Genomic DNA, 16,736 nt, shown 5'->3' with positions numbered 1-16,736 from the left:
TAATTTAAGTTATAACATCCCAGATAGCCATGCTGCAGTTATTCAATATTGGCGTTCACGTGAACTTGCACGCACAATTGCAACAAACAATGGCACGCCAGTTGGAACAACTTGAAAAATACAACGTTTTTATGTATCGATTATGTGAGGCAATTTGTACCTGTAATTTCCAGTTTGTTTATTTAAATAATTCAATGTTTATTAGTATTCCTTTCCTTTATAAATACCTGAAGAAGGCTGCTATATGCCGAAACTAGTAGTATTTATCATTAAAATCTTTATATGTTATCTCGGTCTTGGAGTCATTAAATCTATTTTTTGAAATGTATAACAACCGAGTAAAAACTAATCGCCACATATATATATATATATATATATATATATATATATATATATATATATATATATATATATATATATATATATATATATATATATATATATATATATATATATATATATATATATATATATATGAGCACATAAGCATACCCTTAATTGAACAGAAAAGTTGGCAAGGACACTTTCACTAAACTGCATGAAGATGAACCCCAGGGAAAAAAAAAAACGTTATTTAAAAGATGAAAACTTAGAAATAACATCGCAACAAACAGAAAACACTAAGAAAGATTAGAAATACAAAAAAACTATGTACCCGATTTCTGAATAGTCAGACTTTTGAAATTGTGTTCTGCTATATAACTTGCGTAATGCAACTTTCTTGTTTTATGCAGAGGAAATGAAGACTACTTAGGGTTAAAAAAGTAGAGAGGGCGGTTGACTTTGAGACTGCAGTATCTCTTGTCATCTGAGCAGTCGCATGATCGACAACAATCTGAAGAATTTGAAGTAACCGGCCAGTCCTTGATGATCCCCAATAACGTCTCTTTATCTTTGGTATCCTGTTCCCCTCTGAATAGAATGGATGGAGACAGGAGGAGAAGAAAAGGCAATCTCTGGAAGTTATATAAGGAGGGGGGGGGGAGTGAGAGTACATTTTTTTGTAGAGAGATGTGGGTGGTTGAATGCAAAGTCTGGAAACAGTGAATTCAAGTCACGGTGAACTGTGTGTATAATGGGGAGGACATCCCACGATGAGTCAGTCATTGACTCCATGGATATCTAATAGCACCACTGGCCTTGTACTTTTCTTCCGAAGTCATTCTGACATTTCTGAATTTACATTCAATTTCGTCGATTCTCCCTTTGCCAACCCAGCTCCTGTGTGGCTCAGTCGAAGTGGCGTGTTCCGCCCATGGCGCTAGGCTGCCCGAAGAAAGAAGTTCGTAAGTTCAATCCTAATCGCTGACTAGAGGAACTTTTACTAAGTCGTTTATCAACTAGTTCCAGAATTAGTCGATCTCTGGCACGGGCAAGCGGGTTTTTTCTCCTGAAAAACTCGGGTTTATCATCCCGTAAACTCAGGAAAACAACCAGAACCCACATTATTTTCCAACAATAAAGATAGTGTTAGGATTAGGAATCCTAACACTATCTTTATTGTTAAATAAAGATGTCGTGTATAATTGGGTCTTGGGCTAGCTATCTCTGATGGGCTACTGGTGGAGATTGAACTTCCCCCCTCCAAAAGTTAGATAGGGCTAAAACTGCCTTGCTTACTCCCTACCATGAATAAAAAGTGTTACCTGATTTATTTTATTTTTTTAAATGTTTTGACTTTGAGAGTTGTTCATCAACTAGGGACGTTTGTATAGCAGAAATAAATACATAAAAAAGAAACCAAAGCATACTGGACCGAGTCAAGGACTCGTCTATCTCCCAAAGAAGCTCCAAGTTCCAAGTTCCTGATATGGCTGGCACCCATCCAAGTGATCACTTGGATGATGGTCAGGCATATTTTTTTTAAAAAAGAAGTTTTTGCAAAATGTATGCGCTCTCTTTCCGTAACGGCAAGAGAGTGCATATATTTTGCACTCATGAACAGTGGCGGCTCGTGGCTTGAAATCGTGGGGCTGCTGCACCTTTCGAAATATACATACAGCTGTAAGTACAGTGTATAGGTGTTTGGATAAAATATCAAAATTATGGTAAAAATTTAAAAAATAGTAATAAACATGAAAAATATTGTGTATTATGGATAAAATTATACAGTTTAGTATAATTCGAAATTACTTAAAAATAAAATATATTCTTCTGGTTTTGTTTCATGAAAAAATATCGTTTATTATCGATAAAATTATACAGTTTAGTATACTGTAATTCAAAATTACTTAAAAATAAAATATATTCCTTTAATTGTAATTAAAGGAATATATTTACAATTTTTGGACATTACAATTAAATCCTTTAATTATAATGTCCAAATATTTAAAGAGACGGAGTAAACTATGAAAGTAAATTATGAAAGTGGAGGTTGGAGGAGATGATTCATTCAATCCAATACCCTTGGAGGGTAATGGATGTAAATTTTTTTTAAGCGCCTCCGTAGCGCAATTGGAAGAACGACGGTACATTGCGCCCTTCGATTGGAATAGGCCTAAGTTCGATTCTCGTCGCGACGGGAGGAATCTTTATCTGGTCGATTTCAATCGATGGTGAGTTAGCCGATCTCATACGGAGGTAGCAGGGTTTTTTCTCACGGAAACTCGGGTTTTTCATCCCGCATACATACAAATCGGCCCTTCAGAACACACGCAATTTACAGACAAAAATTACTAGTTGTGGTGGTGTTGGAGGTGGGCGGTAGATGGCGTTGATTCGTAGTAGAGGTAAGGTGTAGAGAGAGTTGAAGATGTCCTCCCGCGATGAGTCTTCGGACTCCTTGGAGGTATCAGGAATAATAATAATAATAATAATAATAATAATAATAATAAACACGATAAGCACTACGAACACTCGACTACTGGCGCAAACTGCATATAAACAACAATGGAACTGCGCGACGGACACTGCTGCATTACGCTAATAGCTCGCATCTCACTATGACGTGCATATGCGTAGCAAATACTAGCAATATGACACTGTGGTAAACACAGTGCTGCTAGCATCCTTCGCCTTCCTAAGTGCTACAAGATGGATTTTTATTATTTTTTATGCAAAATAAGAGAATTGTATAGGATTGTTGATGATAAAATTAAATATTACAAGCAAATATAAATAAATTAATATATATATTTATATATATAGAAAAATTGGGTGTGCTGAAGTTCCAAGTGCTTATGCACGAGCCACCCCTGCTCCTGAAATATTAAAAAATCTCATTAGAAATAATCACGTGACTCGTTTAAAAATTGGCAACGGAAATTACTGAATTCATCGCTTGTCATGGGCACATTCGGCGTTGTCGCTAGCGCCATTGTGCCTATGCACGACCTATGCCCCTGCTCTTGAAATATTAAAAAATCTCGTTAGAAATAATCACGTGACCCCTTAAAAAATTGGCAGCGGAAATTACTGAATCCATCGCTTGTCATGGGCACATTCGGCGTTGTCGCTAGCGCCACCGTGTGCTGGACAGGGATGGAAAAATAAATATGGAGTTTTTGCGATCGATCGACAAGATACGTATTTTAAAAATCATTGATTTCATGACTATTTTGAACTCAAAGTGAAATAAAAACAATACTGGTGAGTCATGAAAAGTCCGCTGTTGATTTTTTAATAAAAACCGTTTATTTTAGCTGGGAAATCGACTCAGAAAATTCAGCCTTGGAGATCCAGGCTAACCGATATCTGCAAAACTTATTCACTGTCTGGGCACTGAACTCCCTCCAGCAAACCATTCCAATCATTCACCTCTCCAAGCAGAAAATGTGAAACCTAGTTTCAGAAAATTGTTATATTAAAAAAAAAAAATAAAAAAAAAAAAATATATATATATATATATATATTTATGGTGATTTTTGGGTCTAATTTTTATGAGTTGCGCTATTATCATTGAAAGGTAAGAAATTGCCTGAAATGCTACGTTTCCCATTTAAAGGGGAATGATTCCAAGTAACTAGACCCATATACTGTATATATATATATATATATATATATATATATATATATATATATATATATATATATATATGTCATTTTGGCATTTATGATAGTTTTATCATTTTCTGATTCTAGTGTTTGTTATTTTATAATTTTCTCTGATGCTTGTGTTTGTCATTGTTTTAGTATTTCTTTTGATTCATAGTAATTTACCACTTATGTATCATTCTTTTGTTTTTAGAAGTTTTAGCATTTTCTCTCCACTTTATATGTGATAGGTATGCTTGTCTGTGCCAAGGACCTCAGGAGCTGTGCCAGTGGCATCTTGATTATTGGTAGGACCTCCTTAGCCAGACAGGTCAAAAGTTAGCTGCTGCATTAAGATACTCTGGTTCTCCACGTTAGGTGTTATGTAGTAAGTTACCTTACCACATAAAAATCTCTACAACTTATTAAGCTTCTGCTGGATAATTCATCATACAGAAATAATGGATTATGACCAGGAAAGGACAGAGGTAAAAGATTAGAAATCTGAACATTTTTAATTTAGAATGTATCAAGTATAAAAAAAAAGATACCGAAATTAGTAAAACAACTGAAAACCAGAAATATTAATATAGGTGTAATAAGAGAAACAAAAAAGAAATTAAAGGGAACTAAATATATACATGGTTATATTATGTTATGTAGTGGAGTCGAGCAACATATCAGAGCTTCCAGTGGAGTGGAGTGGCCATTTTAATTAACTGGAAAAATAGAATACAAATACTATAAACACTCTTATAAATGAACAAATTAAATTTAAAACAAGTAAAAAGCACTTAAATGTTATAGGAGCCTGTGTGATCTCAAAGAAATAGATAGAAAAGAAGATTCTGAACAGTTGGAACAAAAAGACCACAATGCTAGAGTTGGAAATAATCCAATCCAAAATGTTTTAGGTAAATATGGGGACATTTGGAGAAATAATAATGGTCACAAACTTTGGAGTTTTGCATTTTCAATAATTTTCAAAATGTTTTAAAGAATAAAAATAAATATATATGGAATGGTAGAGTAACATGATCTTTAATTGACTGTTATCATTACTAATAATAAACTAACTCATATGTGTAAAAGTATATATTTACAGAAGAAATGAAATCTTGTCAGATCATTATTTAGTAATTAATAAAATAGGAATCTTAACAGAACAGACAGAAGTACATAAGAGAAAAAACACAAAAAATAAAACAAGTGAAGTTTACATATTACAAGAAGAAATCATTAGAATATTATATCGATTACAATTAACATTACTTAAAAGAACCCAAATTATGAAGATATAGAAGAAAATTGAAAGCTTTAATAAAGATAACTCACAAGGCATCCTCTGAAATACTTGAAAAGAAAGAAAGAAAAATCTTAAAAATTATAAATATTGTGCTTCCATTGCACAATTGGAAGAACGATGGTATGTTGTGTCCTTTGATTGGGAAAGGCTTAAGTTCAATTCTCATTGTGATGAGAGGAATCTTTATATGGGTTTTTTTCAATTGATGGTGAGTTAGCTGATCTCATATGGAGTTAGCAAGGTTTTTTCTCCTGGAAACTCAGCTTTTTGTGCATGTTCTCAAAGCAGCAGCTTTGAGAACATGCACAATTTACAGACAAAAATATTTGTGGTGGTGGTGGTGAACATGCACAATTTACAGACAAAAATATTTTTGTGGTGGTGATGGTAGATGACGGTAGTGGCAGTTCGCTGTAGTTGGTGGATTAAGAGGTGGAGACAGAGAGTTGTAGAGTAGGTGCTCTCTCTCAATGAGTCTTTGGAATCCTTGGAGGTGTCACGTAATAATAATAATAAAAAGAAAACTATTAAAAATTTGGAACACATAGAAAATGCAAAAAAAAAAAAAAGAAAAAGAAAAACATTTAATATACATATCGTTTCTTCAAAAACAAAGGAAAGAAATATACAAAAGCAAAACAACATAGTAAAGACTGCCCACCAAGATTCTCAGAATAGACTTATTAACTACCAAGATGGCCACACAGATAAAACACAAAAAATATAAGCTTTATATAGATGTTATTTCAATACTATCCAAATGTTATATCACTTCACAGGCACTTTGCACCCATGTAATTATTGACTTATAAACACATCAATGCCAGTGCAGCAATTATTATAAGATATTCATGGATGACAACACTGATTATTATCCTCAGATCTCCATGGAGTCAAAGACTCATCGGGTGAGGTCCCCTTGTCGTACACTTAGCCTATCATACTGTGCCTTAAATACATTCACCATTCTCTGCACACCGCAATCTCAGGCAATGCATTCCAATCATATATAATGTAATATATTAAGAAAATTAATATCTAATAATGAAAGAAGAGATCAGCACAAATTAATATAATATAATTACACTAATTCATGGTATAACCCAAATTTATTAATAGAAAATAATGAAGAAATCAGTACCGATGTAGGATCAATTACAATGAAAGAACTAAAAGAAGCAATAGAGGTATCAAAAAACAGAATCAACTGGATTATCTTTTCTCTTGTGAGAAAATATCACGTTTTATCAAATTGATCAAAAGCTAGGGTTATATCTGTTTAAGAAAGGAAATAGAGAAGAGTGTGGAAAGTGCAAAGAAATAAACTTATTAAATGCACGTTGCAAAATATGCAGTAAAATTTTGAATAAAAGACTAATACCGATATGACTTTACAAGAAATACTGCAAACAGTCTACTTTCAAAAGACAATTATTTCAGAAGAACAGTATGGCTTTACCATACTGTTCTTCTGAAATAATTGTTTTTTAATCATGGAAGATTGTGTATATATAACATTTGTGTCTTAGAACAAATTATTGGAAAAAAAAAAAAAAAAGATGAGATTTTAATCTGAAGATATATTTAGTCTTTATTAATTATGAGAAAGCTTTTGATAAAATATATAGAGAAGAATTATGTAGTATAATAAAAAAAAAATGCTATCCATTATAATTAGCATAAGCTATACAAAGTTCATATAAAGACAAAAAAAAAAGTGAAAATTAAATAATAAACAACAGAAGAGATTGAAATTAAGACAGATGCAGTCTGTCCTCAGTTTGATTCAGTATTATTATTAATAATAATAATAATAATATTATTAATATTACTATTATCATGTGACACATCCAAGGACTCCCATGACTCATCTTAGGAGGATACACTAATCCAGAGGTTCCCAACCTTTTTGCTTCTTAGAGCACATTCTAAAATACCGATAGGGCGACGGGCACCATCTATATTTTCAAGCAAATTTTTTGAATTCTTTTGTTAAATGAATACATACAAAGTTTACATTATAATCAAATGTTTTATTACTTAAAAGTTTACATTATATAAAAATTTAAATATATATATGTAAGTTAGTGTGATTTCTGGCATTGCATTTCATTGGCCAGTGCTTCATAATTAGGAGAATATGATGATATTCCAGTTCTTAAACTGGAATGAACAACTTTGAATGCATGTCTACTTTACATTGTATGCGTTTAATACTCGTCATGTGTCATTAACGCATGCGTCATATAGTATGCCATGAATTGTTGCGTGATTATTTCAAACTATACAGCACACGGTTGAACAGTGGCGGGCACACACAAATTGGTCAAAAGGCACCATGGTGCCCGCGGGCATAGGGTTGGGAACCCCTGCACTAATCCATTCCATCTCTCTCTTACTTAATCCACTACACAACGATATTACACCATCAATACAACATCATCGACATTACTACCATCAGTACAACATCATCGACTACCTACCACCACCACCAATAATATTTTTTTCATCATGCTTATCAAGGATTTAGGCCTGGCATGACCTGTTCCGGCCTTAGAAGTCATCGTTTAAGAGGACGTCCTGATTTTCTTTTTCCTAATGGCTTGTACTTTAAGGCTTTTTTTGGTAATCTTTCTGTTTTCATTCTTTGAACGTGTTCCATCCATTTATGTTTATATTTTGTTGTCAAAAAATAATTTTTTTTTTGTCTCTAAATTTGCACATGTTCTCTTGTTTGATTTGCCTGTACCTACTATATCTGTGTGTGTAATACTCACTGCATATTGATCAAAAATATGATCATTATATAAAAAAAGAACATTATATACATATATAAAACAACAAGGGATCCAGTTAATCAGAACCGTTATCAGTACAGTGCTGTTTGTAGATAATCAGATTATGTTACAAGATAACAAAGACGACCTTCAAAAATCAGTTTATGAATTAAATAAAATAAGCCAACAACACAAAGATTTCACAAAAGAAAACAAAAATGATAGCATTTTAAGGTCAAGTTCATATTAGGTAAAATATATACAAAATGTAGTCATCATCATCAGTGGTCCTAACAGGCACTTAAGTGCCCACAACCTTTCAACTGTTCTTGAACTTGGCAACTGCAATCATAACTTGAGGATAACGTGGTTAACCCTATGCCTCCTGGTGTGTCCTATGTCTGTAGATGCGTGTGTTTATGGGGCCAATTTGCCTGTTCTTTTCACCCAAATTTCTGGGTGAAAAGAACCCCTACCTCCATATGAGACCTGCTAACTCATCTTTCATCGAAAGAGACCAGGTAAAAGTTCCTCACGTCGCTGATGGGAATCGAACCCAGGTCTTTCCAACCAAAGGGCTTCGTCTATACTGACTGAGCTACAGAGGCTCTAAATATAGTCATAGAAGGTAAAATAATAGAACATTTGACACATTTTAATTATTTTAGTTGCATAATATTAAAAGATAAATATGTAGATGAAAAATAAATAAATTTCATAAAATCTGTGAAATAATTAAAAGGAATTATGAACAAAAAACAATATAAGACCAAACTTAAGTTTTATAAATTAATGGCCATTCTATTGTATGGTTTAGAAATATGGACTGTTTAAAGATGATCTTTATGCATGACAGTGTGCCCCCCCCCCCCCTCAGTGAGTCTTTTGACTCCATGGAGAGCTGATGTTAATAATAATGATAATAATTTAGTTCTGTTCATATTTCTCCTGTTTTTTTCACCCTTTCTGTTGTAATTCCATCTCCTTACATTTCATTATTAACATTTATGGCTATTTTGCCTATTTTCTTAAGGAGTACTTCTTGTATTACATCATTGGCTTTTTTTACTCCAGTTTACTTAAACAATTAATGATATTTTAAAGACAATGTCTTTAAAATTATTCCTTCTATATTTTTCTTTTAATTTCTGTCTTGAAAATATCATTAATGGTTTAAGTAAATTGGAGTAAAAAAGCCAATGATGTAATACAATGGGTACTCCTTAAGAAAATGGTCATAAATATTAATATCAATTTAGAGGAGTAACATGAAAAATTTCCAGAAATAATAGTTACATTTCATTATTTTTCATCTTTCATTGCTTGTTCTGTTTTGAACTTCTGTATTTCTGGGAAACATTTTTGTTCTTCCTGTTCTTCTGGCTTCAATATAATAGTGTTTTCAACAGTGCTTGTGGTATTATACAATTCTGAAAAATACTATCTACCACTGTGCCCTGCAAAGTTCTAAGCAACAAGATTTTAATGTCTGCTGAAGTAATGCCTATAGAAATCAAGTCTGTAACTCTCATTACACCATACAGCACAAAGGGAGATGGTAGCACTTCAATCTTTTGAGCAAGATCTATATTCTGCCCATAATATGAGACCTTGTTCCTAAGGTTGACAACAAGTTGGTACCCAGTATCCACTTATCCTTGCACCAATAACCCAAACTCTTTCATCCTTCTTTGCAATTAAATCAGGCTTTCTGATACCAGTTGTAGTCCTATAATGCAGGTCAATCGCAGTCTCCCAACCTTTGTTTTTCAACCGATTATTTAATATGGAGGCCACGGCATCATACCGCTTCACCCGAATACCATGAGTTCGAAAACAACATTGAGCAATATGAGAAAGGTTTCGCTCTACCAGCAACCTGCCCTACAACTTATGTCACCTCTGCAGCAGGTTGTGCAGGCCCTCATGGGCAGGGCATTGATCCTTGCCCTGATTAAGTCAATAAATTCATAATCTGGTAGGAGTCTAATACCTTCCCATACCCACTGATGCTCAGGAGGCACTAGATTAGATCCATAAAGTGAAGCACCATCAACAGAGCTATATAGCTGATATAGCCCATTTCTTATGCTCTGCCGATGCAGTCTCTATCAGTTCACCTTGATACTTGGTCCACCCAGTGGTGTAGCTAGAGCTTTTGCCACCCCTCTCAATACACACCAAAAATACTACAAAAAGTCAAAATGACTATAGGGAAATAAATTAAAACACTATGTTTATTTTTGAAGTAAAACTTTAATTTTAACATTCTAAAATGTTATTTTTCTTGCTTTCTGTTAGCAAAATCATCGATGACATTGGTGAAGTCTTTCATAATAATGTAGGTAATTCTTAATCAATTTTATTTAGAAAAACTCCTCTCACAACTAGCAACACTTACAACAATTGTGAGGAAAATTTGCAGTATTATTACAATCTTTGGAAATGAGTTCTCAAGTTGTATTTTAGAATTAACTGCAAAAGTTCAAAAAGGTTCAAAGTGCTGCCCGGGACAGACCGCCCCCTCTGCTCCTCCCTAGGTCTTCCTGGATAACAGGACAACGAAATGCATCTCTGCAAATTTGAAAAGTGGATATTTTTGTTGAAAATTTTTCACTTGGTTATACTATAAATTAAAGATACCAAGAAAATATATACTTTGTTTAATCCATTATCCAAGAGTAAGCAAACAAAGTTTGTGCCTGAAATATCTTTCAGGACTGGCATTATGGCAAGTGATGTGAACTCATACCGCCATTGCCATGAGTTTCCCCAGTCCTGAAAGATACTTCAGGCACAAACTTTGTTTGTTTACACTTGGATAATGGATTAAACAAAGTATATAATTTCTTGGTATCTTTAATTTAGTGGATATTTCTAATTTCTTAATTCTATTATAACGGAGGCATGGGATAAGCCAGTGGAGGGAAGGGACCAAGTCTGCTGTCCTTCACCATGGCACGAAAATAGGCAACAGGAGTATCTAATGGAAACCTACATTTATAAGAAGCCTTTCATGGGTGGGAGGCATATAAAAAGATAATAAAAAAGCTGATACTTAACTTTGTTTGGCATGCTTTTGTCTATAAGTTTGACATCATCTCATTCTTTATAGTAAAGCTACATTCTCCCAAGGTACAAAGGATTAATTATTCTGAAAAAAAAACAGCATATGATGTAGGGGAATAACGGTTTGAGAGTAATGGATCTAGAAATAGCATCAGAAGATGTATCTATAACCACAATAGCAATTCTACAGGGAAAGTAACAGCACAGTCTTGTATTGAGAGATTGGTAACCATATGGAATTCTCGGTCAAGAAATATAGAACTTATATATATAGAACTTATACAGGAGTTACAAAGCTGGGGATTATTACAAACTTAGGAGGCAGCTTGTAGTAGTACTGTGGCATACAAATCTATAAAGAAAGAAAGAATGCCAATAGTTCAGAAAGTGGTCAGAGATTGTTTGAGAGAAGCAATATTAAACTTTATAAACAGTATCAGGAGGGAAGCCAAATGGGGAATAAATGGATGAGTAGCATTATTATCAAGCTGGAGTTGCAATCACATTGTGAAGAGAATATAAAGAAAAAGGTGATCAGCATGCTCATAGCAATACAAAGCACGGGCAAGAAGGGTGAGTAAATATGGTAAGGAAGGCTATATCAGATTATGAGAGAAAATTAACTCTGTTGAACAAAATAAATTCAAATGAGTTTTTTTGCTATGTAGCAAGTAAGAGGAAGATGATGGCAGGAAAGTGAGCAGAAGAAACAGCTAGTAAGTGATCACTTTGCAGGGATATGTCATCCAGGTGGAGACTCTGCAGCTGCTGATGTGAGAATTTAGGTAGACGAAATGGAGATGCTCAGCACATTTAAAAATATCAATATGAATTCACTAGTGGAATTGGATGGCATGTCAGTCTTTGTGCTACAAGAATGTGCAAGGAGACAAGTGATTGTGACCAAGTTGTTTCATGTAAGTCTCAGTTCTGGCAAGGTTCCAAAAGAGTGGAAAGAAGGAAATATGGTTCAATTATATAAACATGGCTCAGAGATTAGAAGTATCAAGCTACAGACAAAGTAGTATCTCAGGAGTGATGGTTAATATATTGAAAAAGTTGGTTAAAGGTAAAATTCAGGAATGAGTGGATAGGAAATATGATACTCTATTTTGGGCAGCACAATTTTGTAAAAGGTGGGTCCTGCCTTAGTAATTTAACATAGACAGTAGAATTGTATAAAGGGAATAGCAACACCGTGATACTGCTGGGTTTTGCACAGGCATCTGATGACAGAATAACACGCAGAAAACTATTACATAAGTTGGAGCAGCGGAAACTGATACGAAACTAATGGACTAGGTGTGGAGTTGTTTTGGATTTATGGCCAAAGCATCTTAGATTATGAAGCAAGTGTATCGTCTATTAATTACGTGTATTCTTATGACTGTTTTTTTTTTTTTTTTTTTTTTTTTTTTTTTTTTTTTTTTAAGAATGAAAAACCGTAATTTCCAGGTGGAAAGTCATGCCAACTTCATGCGGGGGAGATGAGAAATACTACACTAGAGTGGTATATGGTGGGGCAGAATCTGGACAAAGATGCGGGGGAGATGAGAAATACTACACTAGAGTGGTATATGGTGGGGCAGAATCTGGACAAAGATTCTGCCCCACCATATGACTAGCAGAACACCTCAAGGCTGTGTAGAGTCAAGACTTTAATTTGTATATTAATGATATAGGGAATGATTTTCATGGAGTGTGTAGGGGGGGGGGGGGATATTCCACTGTTTGCTGGTAATACACACCTGCAGAGGAGAGTAGTTGATGAAAGTGATGTAGATATCCTGCAGGATGATTTACATAAATTGGCAGTGTGGGCAAAGAATAATGGGTCTCAATCAATGTAATGATGTAAAATGTAAGGTTATGTACTTCAGGATGAAAAGATTACATAATTTGTGTTATGTTGATGGTATTGGATTGCAGGAAATTGACATGACTAGGGATTTTGGGGTGATGGTGAACAAAGGGTTGATGCTCATAGGATACTGCAAAAGTTGGCAAAATAGCTCATTTGGATGTTGAAGGACACATTAATAAATAAAGATACAGAGGTTATTCCTCTTTACAAGGCTTTGATTTAGTGGCATCTTGACTACTGTTCACAGTGATTTGGTCACCTGAATTCCTTGTGGATGAAGTGGTGGAGAGGATCCAGTGTGACCAAGCTGGTGATAGGTCTATGGAATGATCCCTATATGATGTGATTGAGGATATGTGAGTTGGAATGTCTAGTTGACAAGTTGGAAGACAGGGAAAATGATAAACATATAAAAGTTACTAAAGGAATTCTATAAGATTGATAGCAAATTTTTCAATATATGATGAGTGGGATGACCAAACAAGGGGTCACCCTTGAAAGTTTTGTAAGAGTTTGGTTAGAATTGCATGCAGAGTTGAGCAGTAAGGAAAAATAAATGCTGCTTGGGAACTGACAAAGAAATACATAACATAATCAATGTGTGAATGGATTCAAGGTCAAAAGGCTGAACAAAGTAGATATAAAATGGGTGAACAAGGGAATTAAGCATGAAATCTGGAAGAAGGTGGCACTTTGGAGACAGCAAAATGAATAATGGTAATGATCAGTTGCATGAAAAGTATAAAGAGCAGGCCTGAAAAGTGACCCAGTTGGTAAGGATAACAGTGCAGTACAAGCAGAAATTAGCAAATCAGGCCAAAAAAAAAATCTCATGAGTTTTTTCGATATGTGGCAAGTAGAAAAAGGAATGATTATAGTAAGATGCTTTAATGGATGAAAGTGGGATATTGGTGACTGCTGCAGAGGACATAGTCGAGGTGTTTGGTGAACATTTCATCAGGTGTTTTGTCCTCAGTGTGAAATTAAAACTGAAGTGCAGGGGACAAACTGAGAGAAGACTTAATAGTGAGCGAGCAAGAGATATATGAGGAAATAAGTAAGCCAGATGACAATAAGGCAACAGGACTTTATGAATATAACCACATGTCTTAAGGCAATGTTCCAAGGAGTTAGCATCAGCCTTGGTCTACCTGCTTAACAAGAGCCTTGCAACAGTATGGAACTGTCATTTCAATGTTACCAGGTGTAAGGTTCTGAAATTTGGTAGCCAACAACGGAATGCAAAGTATACACTTAGCATGGAAATTTTAAAGGAAATAAGCAACCTTGGAGTGGTGGTGGATAAGGATCTGAAGTTCAGAGGTGACATTAGACACGCCTCTTATATGCAAGTTGCCCAGTGGTGAAGAAGTTACTTAATGTGCAAACTTTCTTTTCTTGCACTTGGATAAAGAATTAAACCAAGAATATAATTTCTTGGCATCTTTAATTTATTGACACTACACAAGTTGCGAAGACATCACATCGGATTATGATAATGATGCGGAGGACCTTAACTTGTAGAAATAAAGAGGTTCTGGTTACATTGTATAAGTCCTTGATCAAGCCTCATATGAATTATTGTGTACAAATTTGATCACTGGGTTTTCATGATGACAAGGATATGTTTAGAAAGGGGGTCTCCAGAGATGATTCACGAAGGTGGTCAGTAGGCTTTGGAATGTGGAATACGAGGACAGATTGAGAAAATGTAAATTGCAAAGCCTCATGAACAGGAGGAGGAGGGGGGATATGATTGAGAAATGTTAGCTAATTAGGGGTTATCAGGTTGATATGGAAGAGATTTTTCATAGAATGGGAGAGGGAGGAGTAGAACAAGAGTCCATCCCTTGAAACACTTTAAGCAGGGTGTGAGCAGAAAGGTGAGGAGAAGGTTCTTTACATGGAGAGAGTGGAATGCAGTGTCTGAGTGTAGATACATGTCTGCAAGGAGATGAGCTTTGCATTATGGGAGATACTGAGACAAGGAGTGATGAGAGCTTGGTCCACCTTTGCTCAGAGTTGCCTGGTGTTGCACTACCTTACCTCAGTCCTGAAGATATTTTCAGGTGCAAACTTTGTTTGTTTACACTTGGATAAAGGATTAAACTAAATTTATTATAGTCTAACCAAGCAAAAAATAAACTTCCAATAATAATTGTTATGTTTTGCTTTTCTCTTCTACCATATCATAGGCCTTTTCAGGGTCTACTAAACTTAAATACAGATCCTTGTCTTATTCTCATGATTTCTTCACTATTTGGCCTTAACCCAGCTTGTTTATTTCAAAGTTTCTCTTCCACAATTTTTTATCATTTTCTCAATCTTACTTGCATAAATCTTACTTGTAACAATCAACAGAAAAATTTCTTGTAATTCTCAACTTCAGTTTTATTTACCATTTTTGTAGATTGGCACTAAGAGAGCTCTAAGCAAATCATCTGGAATCTGATTTTCTAACCAGGACTTTTGATGTATACAGTACAGCCACTGTTGCATTGCATAAGCTCTATATTTAAACATTTCTGGTTGAATGTCATCTACTACAGCTACCCTTTGCACATTTCAGGTTTCTGAAGACTTTTTGCATCTCAACCATTGATATGCACTCCTGATTGGATCTCTCTTGAACGTTTTCTATACCTATGCTGCCATTGATTGTTTTATTGAGCAGTCTTGCAAAGTAATTACTCCAAACATTCTAGAATATCTTCAACTGCAGTCATATAATCTCTATCATCTTTGATTTTTTTATAGTATTCTTTCTACCATTTTTCAATAGAATTCAGAACATTTTGCCAACCTTCCTGATTTTTATCTTCTACATTCTTATTAAAATCTTGCAATGACTTTTCTTTAGTTACTTGAGCACATTGTTTGCTTTCTTATATTCTGATTAATTTGCTAAGATCTTGCAGTATGCTTTATATTTTCTGGGAATGCCATTTTAACATTTTGAATCCACTCTGGAGTTCTGATTTTTTTTATCCTTGCAGACAGCTTCACCACATCCCTCTCTCTGACTAAGGGATGGTTAGTAAAAGGATAAGAAGTAAGTTTTTTGCATGGGTAGTGGTAGGAGCATGGAATGCGTTGCCTGAGAGGTTGACATGGAAGAGATTTTCCATAGAATGCATGTTATTAATGGGAGAGGGAGGAGTTCTACTCCTCTCTCTCCCATTATTAACGTGCAGACTACTGTTGATTTTTAAGGAGTGGTATGATCGACATTGTGTTCACTAATATTGATCTCCTGTGATGGTCTTGTGACTCCATGGGGGGTCAGGAAAATAATAATAATAATCATCATCATTCAACTTCCTCACTTTCTCTCTTAGTCTGCATTACCTACCACTGGAAATGTGACCTAGAAAAGTTTGAAGAAACTTGTACTTTGTCCTTGACATTTTAAAGAGCATTTTGTGGAGTATTTGATGGGTTTCGTTCAGATACACCACACATTATTTTATTAGGTGACTTTTCTATTAATTAGTCTTAAACATCAAAAGAATTGGAAAGAAATAAGGTTTAATCAAAAACATGATCCTCCTTCCCAATTTACTGTAATGTAGTAATTCCTTTATGTGATGTATGGCAGATTTCAGCAGTATTACATGCTGCTGAAATCTGCCATACATCACATAAAGGTGAAAAGAGAAAGAGAAACAGGTGCACTTGGGTATACATAGTTCAAGTACTTTGCTGTATTTCAGTCAATACCAGTGAATTTAAAGCTGATGTGCACGTG

The 16,736-nt window shown here is 34.7% G+C and overlaps 1 long non-coding RNA gene across 1 annotated transcript in view; it reads left to right on the top strand.

Annotated features, from left to right (window-relative positions):
- The first annotated feature begins 4,275 nt into the window (after positions 1-4,275).
- LOC150100530 (uncharacterized) overlaps positions 4,276-16,736 on the top strand; it is a 74,919-nt gene continuing 62,458 nt past the window's right edge. The window contains exon 1 of the long non-coding RNA XR_016549246.1: positions 4,276-4,460. This is a non-coding gene — a long non-coding RNA (uncharacterized LOC150100530). The remainder of the gene's footprint in view (positions 4,461-16,736) is intronic.

This window comes from Typopeltis vanoorti, chromosome 13, assembly GCF_054136105.1.
Source record: "Typopeltis vanoorti isolate ZY-2024b chromosome 13, IOZ_Tvanoo_1.0, whole genome shotgun sequence".
Taxonomy (NCBI): Eukaryota; Metazoa; Arthropoda; class Arachnida; order Uropygi; family Thelyphonidae; genus Typopeltis; species Typopeltis vanoorti.
The sequence above is the reverse complement of the archived record's forward strand: the minus strand, read 5'-3'. Positions and strand labels throughout refer to the sequence as shown.